We start from the raw sequence: 15130 nt of genomic DNA on the forward strand, positions 1-15130 counted from the left end.
ATGGGAAGGCGGTATTATAAGAAGGCAGCATTAGGTATTATAAGAAGGAAATATTATGAGAAGGCGGTATTAGGTATTATAAGAAGGCGGTATTATGAGAAGGCGGTATTATAAGAAAGCGGTATTAGGTATTATAAGAAGGTGGTATTATGAGAAGGCGGTATTATAAGAAGGCTGTATTATGAGAATGCAGTATTATAAGAAGGCGGTATTAGGTATTATAAGAAGGCGGTATTATGAGAAGGCGGTATTATAAGAAGGCTGTATTATGAGAATGCAGTATTATAAGAAGGCGGTATTAGGTATTATGAGAATGCAGTATTATAAGAAGGTTGCATTATGAGAGCACGGTATTATAAGAAGGCGGTATTAGGTATTATAAGAAGGCGGTATTATGAGAAGGCGGTATTATAAGAAGGCTGTATTATGAGAATGCAGTATTATAAGAAGGCGGTATTAGGTATTATAAGAAGGCGGTATTATAAGAAGGTTGCATTATGAGAGCACGGTATTATAAGAAGGCGGTATTAGGTATTATAAGAAGGCGGTATTATGAGAAGGCGGTATTATAAGAAGGCTGTATTATGAGAATGCAGTATTATAAGAAGGCGGTATTAGGTATTATGAGAATGCAGTATTATAAGAAGGCGGTATTAGGTATTATAAGAAGGCGGTATTATGAGAAGGCGGTATTATGAGAAGGCGGTATTATAAGAAGGCGGTATTAGGTATTATAAGAAGGCGGTATTATGAGAAGGCGGTATTATGAGAAGGCGGTATTATGAGAAGGCGGTATTATAAGAAGGCGGTATTATGAGAAGGCGTTATTATAAGAAGGCGGTATTAGGTATTATAAGAAGGCGGTATTATGAGAAGGCGGTATTATAAGATGGCTGTATTATGAGAATGCAGTATTATAAGAAGGCGGTATTAAGTATTATGAGAATGCAGTATTATAAGAAGGTTGCATTATGAGAGCACGGTATTATAAGAAGGCGGTATTAGGTATTATAAGAAGGCGGTATTATGAGAAGGCGGTATTATAAGAAGGCTGTATTATGAGAATGCAGTATTATAAGAAGGCGGTATTAGGTATTATGAGAATGCAGTATTATAAGAAGGCGGTATTAGGTATTATAAGAAGGCGGTATTATGAGAAGGCGGTATTATGAGAAGGCGGTATTATAAGAAGGCGGTATTAGGTATTATAAGAAGGCGGTATTATGAGAAGGCGGTATTATGAGAAGGCGGTATTATAAGAAGGCGGTATTATGAGAAGGCGTTATTATAAGAAGGCGGTATTAGGTATTATAAGAAGGCGGTATTATGAGAAGGCGGTATTATAAGATGGCTGTATTATGAGAATGCAGTATTATAAGAAGGCGGTATTAGGTATTATGAGAATGCAGTATTATAAGAAGGCGGTATTAGGTATTATAAGAAGGCGGTATTATGAGAAGGCGGTATTATGAGAAGGCGGTATTATAAGAAGGCGGTATTAGGTATTATAAGAAGGCGGTATTATGAGAAGGCGGTATTATGAGAAGGCGGTATTATAAGAAGGCGGTATTATGAGAAGGCGGTATTATAAGAAGGCGGTATTAGGTATTATAAGAAGGCGGTATTATAAGAAGGTTGCATTATGAGAGCGCGGTATTATAAGAAGGCGGTATTAGGTATTATGAGAAGGCGGTATTATAAGAAGGCTGTATTATGGGAAGGCGGTATTATAAGAAAGCTGTATTATGAGAAGGCGGTATTATAAGAAGGCGGTATTAGGTATTATAAGAAGGCGGTATTATAAGAAGGCGGTATTATAAGAAGGCTGTATTAGGTATTATAAGAAGGCGGTATTATAAGAAGGCGGTATTATGAGAAGGCGGTATTATAAGAAGGTAGTACTAGCGCAGTAAGGATACATGTAGTTCCATCACTATACAGGTATATAAATTCAATATTGTCTGGTAATGTTAGATAAAATGGTCACACACTTGTCAAAAGTTACACTGCAAAATTTATCAGGACATTTATGCTCTGCCCCCAGAAATGCCAGGTATGCCCCACAACACCCATTTTTCTCTGTGGTTATACTAATCCTGCCCCCACCTGTCTCAAGACATGCAGGACTGTTGGTAAGTATGAGCATCATGCACGGCATTGGGAGCACCGCTGCCACATAGGAGCCCAGTATATCCCAGCACCACCTTCTATATAAAACCATTGAGTTTTATGAGAAGAATCTTCCATGTGTCACAGTATGGCCCATAGATCGCACTGGGTGCGGTATTATAGATCAGTGATACGTCTATGTGCATGATGCCTTAATGCTTAATAATAAATCGGTGTGACGGCTCAGTATTTGCTGCCTCCTTCTATGTGAATCTTGTGATCTTCATCGTATGTTCTTCTACCACGTGAGGTTTCTTTTGCCGCGTGTGTGCCAGCTGCCGACACCTGAGAGGTTAAATATTAGACGTGGCAAGGTGCAGGCTCCACATGAATATTCATGCGTATGTCTGAGAGGTTCTGGGCTCACCCTGCCAGTATAAACACCAGCGTGCCTCGCAGAAGGCACAGGACGGGTCCGATGTGTGCAGGCTCTTACACTTTTGCCGTATACTGTCCTTATGGTGCAGTGTGGACCTCCCGTGACATATTGGTTTATCTATTTTACTGCAAACTTTTTATTTCTATTTTGTTGTTTTCTATCTTCTCTTATAGCGTTGAGCTGTGCCTCTGTTATTCCTCCTGGAAATGTATTGAAGAATTGGTGACTGTCACCTTATCCTTTTTAATAGGGGTGAGAGTCTGCATAATCTGATAAGGTCAGCACTGATTAAACACTGTGAGTGTTGTATAGACACAGCCCCTATTGGTAACGCCCAGGGGTCAATTTATTCATTTTACTCCCCTTAACACATAGAGTGCCACATTATTAACATCCAGATCCTTCCCTACAAGTGACTCTCCCAGTTTTACTTCATTATTAGTATCCAGCTCCTTCTCTACAAGTGACTCTCCTAGTTTTACTCCTCCTATAATATATGGTGCCCACAGCTTATTAGTGCCCAGATCTTTCTCTACAAGTGACTCTACTAATTTTACTTTATTATTAGTATCCAGATCCTTCTCTACAAGTGACTCTCCCAGTTTTACTTTATTAGTAGTATCCAGATCTTTCTCTACAAGTGACTCTCCTAGGTGTTCTTGATTATTAGTGCCCAGTTCCTTCTCTAAAAGTGACTTTCCCAGCTTTACTTGATAATTAGCATCCAGATCCTTCTCTACTAGTGACTCTCCCAGTTTTACTTAATTATTAGTGCCCAGATCCTTCTGTACAAGTGACTCTACCAGTTTTACTTGATTATTAGTACTCAGATCCTTCTCTACAAGTGACTCTCCCAGTTTTACTTGATTATTAGTACTCAGATCCTTCTCTACAAGTGACTCTCCCAGTTTACTTGATTATTATTGCCCAGATCCTTCTCTACAAGTGACTCTCCCAGTTTTACTTGATTATTAATACTCAGATCCTTCTCTACAAGTGACTCTCCCAGTTTTACTTGATTATTATTGCCCAGATCCTTCTCTACAAGTGACCCTCCCAGTTTTACTTGATTATTAGTGCCCAGCTCCTTCTCTACAAGTGACTCTCCCAGTTTTACTTGATTATTAGTGCCCAGCTCCTTCCCTACAAGTGACCCTCCCAGTTTTACTTGATTATTAGTGCCCAGATCCTTCTCTACAAGTGACTATCCCAGTTTTACTTGATTATTAGTACCTAGATCCTTCTCTACAAGTGACTCTCCCAGTTTTACTTGATTATTAGTGCCCAGCTCCTTCTCTACAACTGTCTATCCCAGTTTTACTTGATTATTAGTACCTAGATCCTTCTCTGCAAGTGACTCTTAGTTTTACTTGATTATTATTGCCCAGATCCTTCTGTACAAGTGACTCTCCCAGTTTTACTTAATTATTAGTGCCCAGATCCTTCTCTACAAGTCTCTCCTAGTTTTACTTGATTATTAGTGCCCAGCTCCTTCTCTACAAGTGACTCTCCCAGTTTTACTTGATTATTATTGACCAGATCCTTCTGTACAAGTCACTTTCCTAGTTTTACTTGACAATTAGCATCCAGATCCTTCTCTACTAGTGACTCTCCCAGTTTTACTTGATTATTAGTACCTAGATCCTTCTCTGCAACTGACTCTCCCAGTTTTACTTGATTATTAGTGCCCAGCTCCTTCTCTACAAGTTACTATCCCTGTTTTACTTGATTATTAGTACCTAGATCCTTCTCTACAAGTGACTCTCCCAGTTTTACTTGATTATTATTGCTCAGATCCTTCTGTACAAGTGACTCTCCCAGTTTTACTTAATTATTAGTGCCCAGATCCTTTTTTACAAGTGACTCTCCCAGTTTTACTTAATTATTAGTGCCCAGATCCTTCTCTACAAGTGACTCTCCCAGTTTTACTTAATTATTATTGCCCAGATCCTTCTATACAAGTGACTCTCCCAGATTTACTTAATTATTAGTGCCCAGTTCCTTCTCTACAAGTGACTCTCCCAGTTTTACTTGATTATTATTGCCCAGATCCTTCTGTACAAGTGACTATCCTAGTTCTACTTGATTATTATTGCCCAGATCCTTCTGTACAAGTGACTCTCCCAGTTTTACTCGATTATTTGTGCCCAGCTCCTTCTCTACAAGTAACTATCCCAGTTTTACTTGATTATTAGTACCTAGATCCTGCTCTACAAGTGACTCTCTCAGTTTTACTTGATTATTATTGCCCAGATCCTTCTGTACAAGTGACTCTCCCAGTTTTACTTGATTAGTGCCCATATCCTTCTCTACAAGTGACTCTCCTAGTTTTACTTGATTATTAGTGCCAAGCTCCTTCTCTACAAGTGACTATCCCAGTTTTACTTGATTATTAGTACCTAGATCCTTCTCTACAAGTGACTCTCCCAGTTTTACTTGATTATTAGTGCCCAGTTCCTTCTCTAAAAGTGACTTTCCCAGTTTTACTTGATAAATAGCATCCAGATCCTTCTCTACTAGTGACTCTCCCAGTTTTACTTAATTATTAGTACCCAGATCCTTCTGTACAAGTGACTCTCCCAGTTTTACTTGATTATTAATGCCCAGCTCCTTCTCTACAAGTGACTCTCCCAGTTTTACTTGATTATTAATACCTAGATCCTTCTCTACAAGTGACTCTCCCAGTTTTACTTGATTATTAATAACTAGATCCTTCTCTACAAGTGACTCTCCCAGTTTTACTTATTAGTGCCCAGATCTTTCTCTACAAGTGACTATCCTAGTTTTACTTGATTATTAGTGCCCAGATCCTTCTCTACAAGTGACTCTCCCAGTTTTACTTGATTATTAGTACCTAGATCCTTCTCTACAAGTGACTCTCCCAGTTTTACTTCATTATTATTGCCCAGATCCTTCTGTACAAGTGACTCTCCCAGTTTTACTTGATTATTAGTGCCCAGTTCCTTCTCTAAAAGTGACTTTCCCAGTTTTACTTGATTATTAGCATCCAGATCCTTCTCTACTAGTGACTCTCCCAGTTTTACTTGATTATTAGTACCTAGATCCTTCTCTACAAACGACTCTCCCAGTTTTACTTGATTATTAGTACTCAGATCCTTCTCTACAAGTGACTCTCCCAGTTTTACTTGAATATAATAACTCAGATTGTTCTCTACAAGTGACTCACAGTTTTACTTGATTCTTAGTACCTAGATCCTTCTCTACAAGTGACTCTCCCAGTTTTACTTGATTATTAGTACCTAGATCTTTCTCTACAAGTGACTCTCCCAGTTTTACTAAATTATTAGTGCCCAGATCCTTCTCTACAAGTGACTATCCTAGTTTTACTTGATTATTAGTGCCCAGCTCCTTCTCTACAAGTGACTCTCCCAGTTTTACTTGATTATTAGTATCTAGATCCTTCTCTACAAGTGACTCTCCCAGTTTTACTTGATTATTAGTATCTAGATCCTTCTCTACAAGTGACTCTCCCAGTTTTATTTTATTATTTGTACCCAGGTCCTTTTCTACAAGTGACTCTCCCAGTTTTACTTGAATATAATAACTCAGATCGTTCTCTACAAGTGACTCTCACAGTTTTACTTGATAATTAGTATCCAGATCCTTCCCTACAAGTGACTCTCCTTGTTTTACTCTCTGTATAACATATTGTGCCTACAGTTTATTAGTACCTAGATCCTTCTCTACAAGTTACTCCCATTTTTACTTGATTATTAGTACTCAGATCATTTTCTACAAGTGACTCTCCTAGTTTTACTCTCTGTATAATCTTTTTATTCTTTTATCTTTTTTTTATGTATAACATATTGTGCCTACAGTTTATTAGTACCTAGGTCTTTTTCTATAAGTGACTCTCCTAGTTTTATTCCCTCTAGAACATATGGTGCCTGAATATTATTAGTACCCATGTGCATAACTTGACATTTCTTAACATTAAACCTCTTCCCCCAAATGGATGCTCACACATTCAGCTTGTCCAAGTCAGCTTGTAAACTTAGGAACATTCTCCATAGACTATTCTGCATTGTTTGGTGTCATCTGCATAAATAGAACCAACACTATTTAGCTGGTCTTCTCTATCATTCATAAATAAGTTGAATGATGGGGACCCTGCATTGAACGATGGGGTCACTACTTATAATCGGGGACCATTTAGAGTAGCAGTCATTCGCCACAAGTCTCTCAACCAATTACAAACCTTGTTTTCTAATGCTATAGATAGGACAGTGTCCTTAAAGGGATAAATGACACAGTCAGCTCTGCTACATCTGCACAGAAATACGCACTCACAAGCTGATATAAAGCACTTTGTCTTTCTCATGTCTATGTGGCAAAACCGGAAGCAACAGCAGGAATATTTTCAGCCAAAGTCTTGCTGGACTATGAGCCCGGGATCATGTGAAGAAAACGCACGGCGGCACTTAGTCCTTTACAGCAACGATCCAGCTGCTGATGTCACCCTGGAGAAGTCATGGAGGTACAGGGGGGGATGGAACCCATCGTGAGATACATTAACGCTGCTGTGTAGATCACAGCAGATTAGGGAGTGCGCAGTTGGGGTGGGGTTTGGTGCCTTCAAGTGAAAAAAAAAAAATTCTGTGAAACTGCTGCTCTCAGCACATTTTTCTCCTCGTTTGGAAGGAGGAAGCTTCCACTTGAGACTGCTGAAAATGAAGCAGATTTTTTTTTCTTACTAGTTTGTAAGTTGCTTTATGGCCGCTCAGTCACAGAGCTGAGGAGGACGAGAACTTCTGTGCTAGTCGGTAACATGCTCACACCTACACCCTGCCCTAGTCATGCCATTAATGCAAATAGTAATAACCATATATATGGCTGGAAGTAGGTGTAATATTTAAAGGGGAACACACACCGTAAACCAAAATTATCATATCGATCATCTCTTTAACTCTATTTTTCGACCGATGCCAGTAGTGTCTTGACAAACATATATATGGTGTGTAGAACTGGCGAGTAGGAATATATACATGTATTAGTATTGACAGTAGGGATGCATAATCAGTATTGTTAATTATACATACCATAAGTATGATCATATCTGTCACCTAAGGAACGGTATTTTTTGTGCTACACTACTAAAGTATGTATTGATAAAAAAAATTATACATATACGGCCCGATTACCTCTATTTCTATCTACCACTTATGAGCTATATCTATATGTATTTCTTTCCTTCCTTTCTTTTCTTCTTTCTCCGATCTACCTACCTATAGCCCTTTCTTTCCTTTTTCATTCTTTTTCTCTTTTTCTCTTTCTTTCCTTCTTACTTTTTCTTTCTTTCTGTATTTTTTTTTCTTTGTCTCTCCTATCTACTTATAGTCCTTTCTTTCTTTTTTTTCTCTTTCTTCCTTTTTCTCTTATCTACCTTCCTATAATCCTTTTTCTTTCTTTCTTTCTTTCTTTCTTTCTTTCTTTCTCTTTCTTTCTTTCTTTCTTTCTTTCTTTCTCATATCTACCTATAGTCATTACTTTATTTCTCCTATCTACCTACCTATAGTCCTATCTTTCTTTCTTTTTCTTTCTTTCTTACTTTCTTTCTTTCTCTTTCTTTCTCTCTTTCTTTTTCTTTCTCTCTTTCTTTCTGTATTTCTTTCTCTCTTTCTTTCTACCTACCTATAGTCCTTCCTTTCTTTGTCTCTTTCTTTCTCTCTCCTATCCTCCTATCTATAGTCCTTCCTTTCTTTTTCTCTTTCTTTGTCTCTTTCTTTCTTTCTCTTATCTACCTACCTATAGTCCTTCCTTTTTTTCTCTTTCTTTATCTCTTTGTTTCTCTCTTTGTCTCTTTCTTTCTCTTATCTACCTACCTATACTCCTTCCTTTCTTTTTTCTTTCTTTCTTTGTCTCTTTCTTTTTCTCTCTTATCTTCCTACCTATAGTCCTTCCTTTCTCTTTCTTTATTATTATTATTATTTATTGTTATAGCGCCATTTATTCCATGGCGCTTTACAAGTGAGGAGGGGTATACATAATAACAAGTACAATAATCTTGAACAATACAAGTCATAACTGGTACAGTAGGAGAGAGGACCCTGCCCGCGAAGGCTCACTCTTTCTTTCTTTCTTTCTTTCTTTCTTTCTTTCTTTCTTTCTTTCTTTCTTTCTTTCTTTCTTCCTTCCTTCCTTTCTTTCTCACTTTCTTTCTCCTATCTACCTACCTATAATCCTTTCTTTTTTTCTTTCATTTTCTTTATTTTTTTCTTTCTTTTTCTTTTCTAAGTAAATCATGGAATTATATAATGTTAGAGTTGGAAGGGACCTCATGGGTCATCGTGCTCAATGCAGGGCCGGATTCTTCCTTTTCTTTTCTTTATTCTCTCCCAATTACCATGCCATGAGCCTTTTTCCAGTACAAAACATCTATCTATCTATCCCGGATATAAATGTATAAATATATATACAAGTTCATATTTTTATTATATATAATAAAAGTCTCAGTTGTGATGATTTTTAGAGGGAAAGTTCACTAAGGGCCTGTATACAGTATAACTGTAATAATAATAATAATAATAATAATAATAGTAATAATAATGTATAATAATGATAGTTATAATAAATTACATACACAAAAGCTCCACAGAAATATTATTTTTATTTTCACATTTTTACAGCTGCCTTAGTATTGATAAAAAAAATCCCCATTTATTGTATATGATTTTTAAACCCCCTTTTCTCTGAAATAATATCTACAATTGTCTTTTAACTTCTGTTTTCCGACAATTAAATCTTTGACATTGACAGAATATTAATTAATATTAAGGTATAAATTAATTAATATTGCTTTGTACATTTTTTAAAATATTTTTAAGTAGATATCAAGTAAAGGAAAAAAAAAATAGAATTTTAACCCATTTTCCTGTAGGAAGTGAGGAAAAAATGTTTTAACATTGAAAAAAAAGTCAAACACAAGACTCTGAAGTTGCCGTCCTGTTTTCCTGTCCATATTGCAGTGCGTTGTTAGCTGGGACCCCACGAGACGTAACGACGATTCGTCCAGTGTTGCCATGCTTTGTATGGCGGTATAATGAGTGTCAGGAGCTGTATAATGAGCTCGTTACACACAGTTCGGATGGTCGGCCGGGAGAAAACACTGGACTAAGTTTTCCAGGGATAGAAGAGGTAAAATGAAAAACCAAGTTCACTAGTGACGCTGCGGACGGCGCTGACCATTGTTTCACACTTTAACCCTTTCTGTTTTATGTATTAAAAGTTTCTGACGTTGTAAAATCTGCGCCGGACGGAGCCGCTCCGAGACACGGGTCACTCTCGGGGCCGCACTGAGCCGAAATATCACAGACCCTCCGAAAATGTAAATCTGGGGAATTATATATTATCGTTTGTAAAGTGAGCAAATATCCAGATGAACGGAAATGTGACCGGATCACCAAGATATATAATGGCGTGTGGGATTGTAGTTTAATCTATGTTTTATCTATTTTCTATCTATTATCTATCTATCTATTATCTATCTATTATCTATTATATATCTATTATCTATGTATCTATTTATCTATTATCTATCCCATATCTTCTCTTCCTTCCTTTCTTTCTTCATTTCCTTTTTCTTTCTATCTTTCTTTTTATCTCACATTTTATTTTTCTTTCTTTTTTCTCTCTATCTTTTTTCTTCTTTCTTTCTTTTCTTTCTTTCAATCTCCTTCCTGTCGGTCTGTTATCTATCTTTCATCTTTTCTATCTATTATCTATCTATCTATCTATCTATCTATCTATCTATCTATCTATCTATCTATCATCTATCTATCTATCTATCATCTATCTATCATCTATCTATCTATTATCTATCTATCTATTATCTATCTATCATCTATCTATCTATCATCTATCTATCATCTATCTATCATCTATCTATCTATTATCTATCTATCTATCATCTATCTATTATCTATCATCTATCTATCTATTATCTATCTATCATCTATCTATTATCTATCTATCTATTATCTATCTATCTTTCTATTATCTATCTATTATCTATCATCTATCTATCTATTATCTATCTATTATCTATCTATCTATCTATCTATCTATCTATCTATCTAAAACGAGTAGAAAAAACAGTACAGTTAAGGGTAGGGTGCAAAACGCCTCACAGGTACATACCAGTCCTTGTAAATAATATCAAAAAAGTTGAGGCAGCAAACCAAGTCCAACTATCTTTTTTTATTCCTTCTTTCTTTCTTTCTTTCTTTCTTTCTTTCTTTCTTTCTTTCTTTCTTTCTTTCTTTCTTTTTCTTTCTTTCCTTTCTTTCTATCACTCTCCCCTATTTCTACCTGATTTCTACCTATATTTCTTATTATTGTCAGTGCCTCGTTCTGTCTCGGTGTATATTCGCCTCCTCTTGTTCTACCACCTAAAGCTCTTGAAAATCTCTCAATATTCACCTTTTATTCTTTTTTCCTGCACTTTGTGCCCCAAAGACACAGAAATGAACATATTCACACCTAATGCACAAAAAAATCTTAAACGTGTAGATATAGATGCAGCCATCAATTATGAAACAACTACTAAGCTGTGTAAGATTAGTGCGGATACTAATACACTGCGGGTTCATAAGATAATATGAATAGTTTTACATCGTAACATCAAAATATTTTATATCTATTCCTTTCTTATATTCAATAATACATTAATTAATATATTATTTAATTTTCAACCAATTTGACCATTATATTTTGCATTTTTAGTTTTTTTTTATAATTTTATATATTCATATGTTTTTCATTTATTTATATATATATTGTTATTTTTATAATTATTATTTATATTTTTATTATTACGGTAGTTTTACACATTATGACATGCTTATTTATTAGTTAGAAATATTAATCAGAGCAAATCTGAAGTCTTCATTTTGACTCTTTAGGTACCTGTTGCATTGATTTTTTAGTAACTGCAAAATGTAAAAATTTGGGGTTAAAATATTAAAAACAATATAATAAATTTTACATTTAAGTAGTAAATATTTATTAATGCTTATTTAAAGGGATTTTTCACAAGAAAGAATGATTTTTAGTGCAAATGATTTTATGAATGCCGTCGGACCATCACACATATTTTACCATCATCAGCCATTTATAGTTTTTATTTATTTTATTTCATTACTCTATTGAGAATTATTTTAAAAAAATATGATATCAGTTTGTAAAATTGTAAAAAAAAAATTCAGTTTTAGGAGAAAAATATTTTATTACCCCTAATTTTGGATTTCTTATCTAGATAATTTTTTGATTGTTTTTATTAATAGCAATATTTATCAAATTATTTTTTTTCTTACGTTTTCAAAAAACTATGAATATAAATTTGTCACCTATAAGAATTGGTGTAAAAAAAAAACAAAACGGACTTTGTGAATAATTTACAAAAATTAGTCAAGTGGACTTGGTATGAAAAATAGGTAGTAATGGTATAAATGGTAATTTCTTATTTATGATACAATCGGAATAAAAAAATTATTAAAATATACAAAATGATAAATTCTGCTACTATAGTGAGACCAAAAAGATAAAAAATATCAGTGGTTGATACAGTTTAATGGCTAATTGATAAGGTGATAATTTATTTATTATTTTTAGTCTTATCAATTTTTATTATATTTTTCCCAATTTTTTTCATATTATTTTACGATTTATTTTTTTTTACTGATTTTTTTTCAGTTTTACTAGAATAAAATACTAATTACTTTTATTTACAGATTTTTTTCAGTTTTACGAGAATAAAATACTACCTTTTTACTGATTTTTTTTCAGTTTTCCTAAAATAAAATACTAAATACTTTTTTACTGATTTTTTTTCAGTTTTACTAGAATAAAATACTAAATATTTTTTTTTACTGATTTTTTGCAGTTTTACTAGAATAAAATACTAAATACTTTTTTTTAACCAATTTTTTTGCAGTTTTACTAAAACAAAACACTAAATACTTTTTTTTTTTACATATTTTTTCAGTTTTACTAGAACAAAATACTTTTTTACAGATTTTTTTTCCATTTTACTAGAATAAAATACAAAATATTTTTTTTCAGTTTTACTATAATAAAATACTAAATACTTTTTTTCTGATTTTTTTCACTTTTACTAAAATAAAACACTAAATACTTTTTTTTTCAGTTTTACTAGAATAAAATACTACAAAAAATACTAAACAAAATGTAAAAAAAAATCAATGTAATAAACATGGAGCACAACTTGGCCTTACAGATATCAATATATTTATTTTTTTATTCTTTCTTGGTCAGTCACTATTGAGCCATTGATATTTCATGGTAGTAATAGACCCATTCGAACATTATTAGATATTTGTACAACTCTTAAGGTTAAGTCTGTGTTCTGTCTCCATCCTTTCATTTTATTTTTGACAATATTTTTTTTTATAGACTTAGCAGTATCATTGTAAATGTACATCAGAATATATTGGCACCGATAGTTTAATTATTAATTTTTATAATCAGATTTTTTATTTTATTTTTTGATTATTTTTTTTTATAAAATAGAGAAATTGTAATCGTTCCTCAATTTTCCTGGTAGTAAATGTTTTTGGAAATTCTTTACATTTTCTAAATGTCTATAAAATAACCTGCCAGAGAAAGTTCTGTAAATGTGACTGATTTATGCTATATATATGTGTGTGTTTAATATGTGTGCATATATATATATATATATATATATATATATATATATATATATATATGTATGTGCATGATATATGTGCGTGTGTGTATATATATATATATATATATATATATATATATATATATAATATATATACTGTATATATGTGCGTGTGTGTACTATATCGGTGTTATATATATATATATATATATATATATATATATATTCAAAGAAGCTTTATTTACAGGACCAAATAATGTGTACAGTAGGGAATTGGGGCAGGGATTGTGGGATAATATTATTGTTATTATTATTATTATTATTATTATTATTATTATTAAAAATGCATTCATACCAACATAACTATGTATCTATCTGTGTGTTTTTATACCTATACCATATATACATATGTGTATGTGTTTTCATTTATACATATGTGTGTGAAATATATATATATACAAATATACTGTATATATAGTAAAAATGCCACTATAGTAAAAGTACATATATATATATATATATATATATATATATCCACACACACACACATACAGGTATATATATAATACATATGTGTGTACATATATACATATACACGTGTGTGTGAAATATATATGTGTGTGTGTGGATATGCACATATAATATGGTGATATATATATATATATATATATATATTTATTACACACAGACATATATAACATATATATTTGCATATATATACATTTTTTTTGTTATTGGTAGTAAAATTTGACTTTTTGCGATGTTTGCGTTGATTTTTCTGTCTCTCTCTGCGTCTCCAATATTTCGGGAAATTTAACAAGCAAACACAAGGCACGTCGCCAAGTTTTATTTTTGTTTTTTTATTGCAACTTGGGGCAAATGACCGCGGCAGTGTGCGGGTCTTGTAGGGATTATACGAGCGCTCGGGTATACCGTGATATTTATTTTGGCAATTACTCACCTTTTAAAAGAACACGCTGCCACATTTTATTGTTCATATTGCGCTCAGTATCAGGAGCCGCGCACGGATAGGAATGGTGCTGGAAAGTTACCTTTTTTTTTTTTTTTACGGGAAGAAGAAAAATAATATGAGCCCTTAATAAATAATGGAAACTTTTAAACTTGGAAACACGGCAAATATTTGGAAAATAGTTTCAATATTGATCTAAGTTCTGCGCAAATCTGCAAAGATAGATGGTGCTGATGGTGGTGGGTGTGCGAAAGAGACTGTGCGCAGATATTCCGGGTATGAGGCCGTGTATGGACTCAGGTTATGTCCTGCCGGGTCCTCCATGTGCTCTCTGGGTATTACACTGTAAGAGATCAAAAACAGTCCGACCATCGATCAAAGCGTCACAAAAATGATACAGTGCGAGGTAGAAGGTGTATATGTGTATGTATGTATGTATGTGTATATGTGTGTATATATGTGTATGTATATGTATGCATGTGTATGTCTATGTATATATGTGTATGTATCTATATGTATGTGTATATATGTGTATGCATGTGTATATGTCTATGTATATGTGTATGTATCTGTATATATGTGTATGTGTATACAGTACAGACCAAAAGTTTGGACACACCTTCTCATTTAAAGATTTTTCTGTATTTTCATGACTATGAAAATTGTACATTCACACTGAAGGCATCAAAACTATGAATTAACACGTGGAATTATATACTTAACAAAAAAGTGTGAAACAACTGAAATTATGTCTTATATTCTAGGTTCTTCAGAGTAGCCACCTTTTGCTTTGATGACTGCTTTGCACACTCTTGGCATTCTCTTGATGAGCTTCAAGAGGTAGTTACCAGGAATGGTCTTCCAACAATCTTGAAGGAGTTCCCAGAGATGCTTAGCACTTGTTGGCCCTTTTGCCTTCACTCTGCGGTCCAGCTCACCCCAAACC

The 15130-nt window shown here is 33.8% G+C and overlaps 1 long non-coding RNA gene across 1 annotated transcript in view; it reads right to left on the reverse strand.

Moving 5' to 3' along the window:
* LOC143776849 (uncharacterized) overlaps nt 1–14552 on the reverse strand; it is a 67034-nt gene extending 52482 nt beyond the window's left edge. The window contains exon 1 of the long non-coding RNA XR_013215928.1: nt 14176–14552. This is a non-coding gene — a long non-coding RNA (uncharacterized LOC143776849). The remainder of the gene's footprint in view (nt 1–14175) is intronic.
* Between the last annotated feature and the right edge of the window lie 578 nt (nt 14553–15130).

Source organism: Ranitomeya variabilis, chromosome 5, assembly GCF_051348905.1.
Source record: "Ranitomeya variabilis isolate aRanVar5 chromosome 5, aRanVar5.hap1, whole genome shotgun sequence".
NCBI lineage: Eukaryota > Metazoa > Chordata > Amphibia > Anura > Dendrobatidae > Ranitomeya > Ranitomeya variabilis.